This window comes from Panthera onca, chromosome F1 (assembly GCF_046562875.1).
Source record: "Panthera onca isolate mPanOnc1 chromosome F1, mPanOnc1 haplotype 2, whole genome shotgun sequence".
In the NCBI taxonomy this organism is placed as follows: Eukaryota; Metazoa; Chordata; class Mammalia; order Carnivora; family Felidae; genus Panthera; species Panthera onca.
The window spans coordinates 14,606,343-14,612,342 of NC_138355.1; the positions used below are offsets into that span (position 1 = coordinate 14,606,343).

Sequence of the window (6,000 nt, forward strand, 5' to 3'; positions counted from 1 at the left end):
CGTATTTAGCTATCTAGTGTTGTGAATATATTTCCCAATTTTAAGGCTCCAAGGAAAGGCAAAACCCAGTCAACAAGAATAGGGGCTTCAGACCTCCTTGAGGGCACAAAAAATTAGACAAAGTGCCAGGGGACCTGGGAGAGCCACCTTTTAAGTGTGAAAGTCTCCGACTCCTACCCGTTCAAAAAGTCCCTTCAACGGTGAGCAAACCAACGTCCTGCCCAAAACTCTGCTCGTAAGCTGTGTGGCAAATGTCTTCCGTTAGATAGAATATGTGTTTCTTTCTACTTCTTCTTCTTATTTTAAATATTTATGGGAGGGGCAGAGAGAGAGGGAGAGAGAGAATCCCAAGCAGGCTCCACACTGTCAAGTGCAGAGCCCAATGCGGGGTTCGAACTCACGAACCCAAGCCAACATCCAGAGGCAGACCCGGGTGACCCACCAGGTGCCCCAGGTATGTGTTTCTTAACACCAGGAAGATTGAGAATGAAGCCTGGAAAGACGCGAGAGAGCCAAACCATAGTATTTTATAGCCCATGTTAAAGAGAAAATCGTATATATTTACTGTCTTGTGTATTTGTAATTTTTAAGAGAATTGGGCAAATTAGAAGGGTAGCCTCATAATGCCACTTTAAAATACAATTGAGTAACGAATGTGGAGTTTTACGATTTTAAGTTGAATTCTTACTAAATTTATTGGAACATGTAAGACAACTCTGCAACCTTGCATTTATAAATTTAAGGGCTCAAATGTATGTAAGTATGAAAGTACTCCGGAAAGCTCTGTCTGATAATTCAAATAGATATGGATATATACGTGTGTGTGCTGTATATATGTACATGCGTATATGAATGTGTACATAAAATTTGGAATGACGGCTCAGCATGTTAAGAGGTAATTACCGCACTTTATTCGTAGGCCCTTTAGGAATGATTGCTAAGCTCTGTTAGACTAAGACATAAAATAATTACTTCTGTAAGCTGAACTAAAATAAACTATATTTTTCTAATTTTAACTTTAATAAGTAGAATATTAATTTTTAACCCAAAGCGTAAACCTTCAAAATAGTGTTTTCTACATACAACAGACACTAGACAGAAGACGTCTAGGAACTCATGTGAGCATAAGCAAACGCCCTGCTGTGTGGTTAAGGGCTGGGACAGGGAAAGATAAAATGCTACATGGCAACCAGCCGGAGGGGCCAGGACGCGCGGGACCCTCAAGGAAGATGAATAGGGAGCCAAGAAAAAGGTGTGAGGACAGAGGGAGGGCAGGAGGGTGAAGCCATACAACTGTCACTCATTTACAAATACCGAGTGCCTATGGCACAAAGCTAGGGGCCTGAAGGGCCACCCAGACACCCCTGTAAATCAAACATTTTAAACCTTCCTGAGGCTCAACCACTCGAGTTACCAAACTACAACCCCTTAACCCAGGGGGGGTCCCTGAGGCCCGTGAAGGTGGACAAGAAGCGATGTAGGAACCAGCATGATTGTTCTGGAAGGACCCTGAGGACCCACAGGGGATAGACCTTACCTCTCAGGGCTGCCAAGTGTTGGCTGAATCTTCTGCAGATCACAGGTCTTTGCAAAAGAGAAGATAGATCCTATTTTCTAAAGACCAAATGGGGAGTGAAGAGGTTGGCGGGCGGGGGGCAGAGGGACAGAAGGTCTAGGAGGGTGAGACGCCGGCACCAGGGTTGGTAAACTCCGACTAAAAAGGAATGAGGCCGGAAATGACTCCCGGATGAAGGAGTTCGAGATCGTTGCCACCCACCTCAGGGTTTACGCCTCTACAGAGGCTGTGGCTTTACCCATACAAAGTGTTCTGTAAACAACACCAGAAAGAAAAAAAAAAATGGCAGATCGGGGAGATTCACAGAACTCATTGTCAAGTTCCCAGGCTGTAGCCTTCAAATAAATCTACCCCACCTTTTCACATCTAGTGGAACAGGTGTGTGTCTCAGGGCGGATGGTTTGAGATGCTTTCCCTCCAACGGTCCTAGGGACACTGTGAAATGGCTTTAAAGAACCACTTCCATCAATGGGTATAGACCCTCTATATGTGTGTGCAGTCCTTTTTGTCTGAGGTTATCAGAACATCGAAGCCTCTCGTTCCTGGGAATACCGTCTGGGATTGTCTGGTGACTATGTGGCTATGAGGGCCCTGAACATTATCTTCAAATCTCCATAGAAGAATCGTCCCTTGTGTTTCATGTCAACGATAGTTGAGCCAAACTGCCTTTGACGTCCCTGGAGTTATCTGATCACCCAGATGACACTGAGCAGAGCTAGATGCTAGGACTCGGCAGCTCAGCCCTAACATCTGCCCGAGGCCAGCAGTGAGGGCTCCAGGAGCCCCTCCAGTCCATCCAGTCTACCATTTGCCACTGGCTTACCATGCCACCTTGGGTCACCGAGGCCCCCATTCTGTGCCATCTGTGAGATGCGTATAATAGCACGCCCGGTCCTTCTGTCCCTCCTCTGCCGTCTCCTGCTCATGCTCTCCCTCCCTCCCTGCTTCCCTTCCTCCCTCTCTCCCTCCCTTTCTCCCTTCCTTCTCCTCCTCCTTCTTTCTCTCATTCTCGCTTCCTCCCTCTCTCCGTCCCTCTGTCCTTCTCTCTCTCTCTCTTCTGCAGAAGATAATGCGTCTGAAGTGCTTTGAGCTCCTTGGAGATAGAAGGTCTATAAATATAAGCTGTTATCACTGTTACCATGGAAACACTCCCAGAGAGCTGTGCTCCATTCCTGTGTTTGCTGGGCATAATTCTGGCCTTCTTGCCCTGCTGGCTTCTCGAGGGTGTTAAAACAATCAGTGATTTTACAAAGTGCTGCGGCCAGGTAGGGGGTGGGGACCCAGGGCGGAACTTGTTTGGGTTTTTTTTTTTTTTTTCATGTCAATCTTGAAAAATGGTACTTCTATCTGCTAAGGTAGAGGGTCATGCAAAATTGTCCAGAGTCAGCTATGAATCCAAGGATGCCGGTGATGACACCCAACCAACTAATCGATAACAAGGTTCGGGCGAGCCGGAATTCCAATGAGCTTCAGAAATAACATCACATCCATTTCCTAATTTGCTCTGAGTCCTGATTGAGTCCTCAGTTTCAGAACCATGGCTAGCAAAACGTTGAGGTTAAGAGTCAGCGCCTTTCTGCCAGTCTGTGGCCTTCTGGAAAGCAGGAGCTACGCCTTTTTCATTATGGCCTTTGCAAGGCCTAGTACGGTACCTGGCACACAGCAGGGTCTGGACAGAGGTTTGTGAAGAAAGACGAGTACGTGGCCGCCACCTTCTATGACGCAGCTGGACGTGCCACTGGGTACGACAAATGCCACGAGTGTTGGCTTGGACCCAGGTCCCGGCGTTTGCTTTCTGCCCCCCACCCCACCCCCACCCCCATCAGTGAGGCAATGATGTTACTTCGGTCCTGACTTCACGCGAGGTCCTGGGAAAGTTGCTCTACAGCTCAAAGCCTGATATGGGAGAGTAACGCGACCGAATTGTTAACCAAACAACTGTGAAAGGTCCCGTGCAAGAAGGAAGGAGTGAAAGCCGTGGGAAAGGTCATGGAGTGTTTGGAGGCAAAGCTATGAGCTCGAGGGCGGTTTTCCAGGCCTCAGATGAGCAAACGCAAGGAAATCAGAACGAGCTTTGCAGCCAAACCAACCAAAGAATTCAGTGCCTGGGCCCTGCCACTCGCCAAACGCCCTGAGCCTCAAGACTCCCGTGTGTAAAATCAGAATAGCAGCCCTTACCTCGTGGGTCTGAGGTGATGGTCAAAAGAAATAAGTATGTGAACCCACAGCCTAGTGGCTGGCCCCGGTCAATGATTAACCCGGGTTCATTCCATTTCAGTACTTTCGCAACGTGCACGAAGAAAGCAGACTATTTTGAATAGTGCATTTACAAGTTTGTTCTAAAGGCCAGGTAGATTTCAGATTCCTCCCGAGGTGGGGCAGGGGGTAAGCCTGCCTTTGAGCAGGGGAGCGGGGAGCTCTCTGTGGGGGAGAGAAACCGCAGGGGTGGACCCAGGGAGCCAAGCAGGGCAGTTACATCATTACAGAGACCGCTGCAAACGGAAGGTGCAGAGCGGCTCGTCTGAAACTTACTAAGAATCTCAAGGGGGCCACGGCTGACCTCGGTGACTGCACGGGGTTGCCCACCCACCGAGCCGGGGGGGCGGCGGTGGGGTCACCGATCCGGCCCCCGGCACCGCCAGAGAAGCTCAGGCCGATGAAGTAAGCAGAGCCGGGTTCACGGCGTTAACCAGGTGCTGCTTTGGTGATCGCGGCGGGCCTCAGGCAGTCCGAGAGAGGCTGAATCGGGGCTGAATTCCGCAGGCTGCTTGGGGGACGCTGGATCCGTCTCGTAAGCTACACCTAAGCTGTCGTGAAGGTCATTTCAGGAGGAAAAAGCTCATAAAACGGTGAAACTCCACGTGGAGCAATTAATGATTGCATAAAATGTGCTCAGAGGTTCAGGGTGTTCTTGTGTCCTCGCGCACAGGGGCGGAGGTGAGGTCAGATTACAAAGCACGTAAAGACATTCGCCATTTGTTCAACTGCTATTGAATAATCTGCTGAATACGAGACAAGGCGCTAGGCCCTGTCTAGGAAACAGATTATTTTTACGATGTCTAAAGTCCCTTTCAGTTCTAGCATCTGAGGATTCCTTGACAAAGACGAGGGGCCTACCTTTAAGAAACTTAAGTCTAGTGCAAAAGCAACACGAAATTAAAATCACTCTGCACGGGGGTGCCTGGGTGGCTCAGTCGGTCGGGCATCCGACTTCGGCTCAGGCCATGATCTCGCAGTTCACGAGTTCCAGCCCCGCATCCGGCTGTGTGCTGACAGCTCAGAGCCTGGAACCTGCTTCGGATTCTGTCTCTCTCTCTCTCTGCTCCTCCCCCCACTCATGCTCTGTCTCTCTCTCTCTCTCCCTCAGAAATAAATAAACATTAAAAAAAATTTTTTTTTAATCGCTCTGTATGGAATGCTTTCAAATGGGGTATTCAAAATCTATCATTTATATTCATATGTGTTCCTACCTGCTAGAGTTTTTATATGGTCATTCACCTAGATGTTGACTGAGCCCTTCAAACACTAGGAATATATATATATATATATATATATATATATATATATATATATATTTTTTTTTTTTTTTTTTTTTTTTTTTTAAATCTGGCAGTAAAACTAAGTCACAGGAGAGAGAGTGGATTCTCCCGGAGTCGAATAATAAGGCTGTGGCAGGACATAGCTCCTCAAGATCAATGACCGAGTTCATTCTCCATGGTTCCCATTCTCCCCCAGTCTCTGTCCACCAATAAAGTGTGCGATTAAAATGGGCCTCACTCCTTTCCTCGTTGCCAACAGACAACTATTAATGGAAGCCGCAGCGTAAATGTGGTAAAGCCAATTTGGAGCACAGGATTTAAATATCAGACAAATCTTGGGGCACCTGGGTGGCTCAGTCGGTTGAGCGTCTGACTTCGGCTCGGGTCATGATCTCACGGCTCATGGGTTTGAGCCCCACGTCAGGCTCGTGCTGACAGCCCAGAGCCTGGAGCCTGCTTCCGATTCTGTGTTTCTCTCTCTCTCTCTGCTCCACCCCCGCTCACACTCTGTCTCCCAAAAATAAATAAACGTAAAAAAAAAATTTTTTTTTTTTTTTTAAAACAGACCAATCTTCTTCAGATTCTGCCTCCACCGTTTGTCAGTTAGCAGTGATCTGGGCAAGTGACTTAATCTTTTGAAGCCTCGATTTTTCTCATGGGTTGAAATATTAATTCCTGTCCAGGGTCTTCGAGGACTAAAAGCTTCGAGCAGTGCCTGGCGCATGTTGTCCCTTCGTCTACTGCTGAGCCTACCCCCACCCCTCCCCTCTCCATTCCTTTCATAAAGCCTGCCATGAACGGAAAGTCGCAGACTGTAATGCCCCCCTCCCCTTGCGTCTCGTGGAAGGGTGGAAGGACAAATGACCCCAAGGCAGAGCCAGGAAA

The 6,000-nt window shown here is 48.1% G+C and overlaps 1 long non-coding RNA gene across 1 annotated transcript in view; it reads right to left on the reverse strand.

The window, feature by feature from the left end:
• The window catches only part of LOC132685999 (uncharacterized), a 45,618-nt gene extending 41,836 nt beyond the window's left edge, over positions 1 to 3,782 (reverse strand). The window contains exon 1 of the long non-coding RNA XR_009613389.3: positions 3,755 to 3,782. This is a non-coding gene — a long non-coding RNA (uncharacterized LOC132685999). The remainder of the gene's footprint in view (positions 1 to 3,754) is intronic.
• Positions 3,783 to 6,000: the final 2,218 nt, after the last annotated feature.